The following is a 332-nucleotide window of genomic DNA, read 5'->3' on the forward strand; positions in this document are numbered from 1 at the left end:
CGTGGGACGCCGGCTGGGCAAGATGGCGCAGGCCGCTCCGCCGGCCGGGCCACGCGGTGACAGGTGGGGGAGGCGCCTACGGTGGGCACGAGGGACCAAGCGCGCGAAGTGATTGGCTTGCGTGAGGGGCGAGAGGTGGGAGGCTGGCCTCCCAGAGGTACTGTGGTTGGTGTGCCCTTACTGGGCAGATGCGTGGGGAGTGCCCTGCCCTCGGCCGGACTCTGGGAGGTCCGTCGTGGGTGAGAATTTCCTAGGCCAGGTCCGCACGCTCACATACGGATCGCGGGGCCGTTGTGGTGGAAGAGGAGGCGCTGGAACCACGGGCACTGCTG

This window comes from Miniopterus natalensis, chromosome 2 (genome assembly GCF_054644295.1).
Source record: "Miniopterus natalensis isolate mMinNat1 chromosome 2, mMinNat1.hap1, whole genome shotgun sequence".
Lineage (NCBI taxonomy): Eukaryota > Metazoa > Chordata > Mammalia > Chiroptera > Miniopteridae > Miniopterus > Miniopterus natalensis.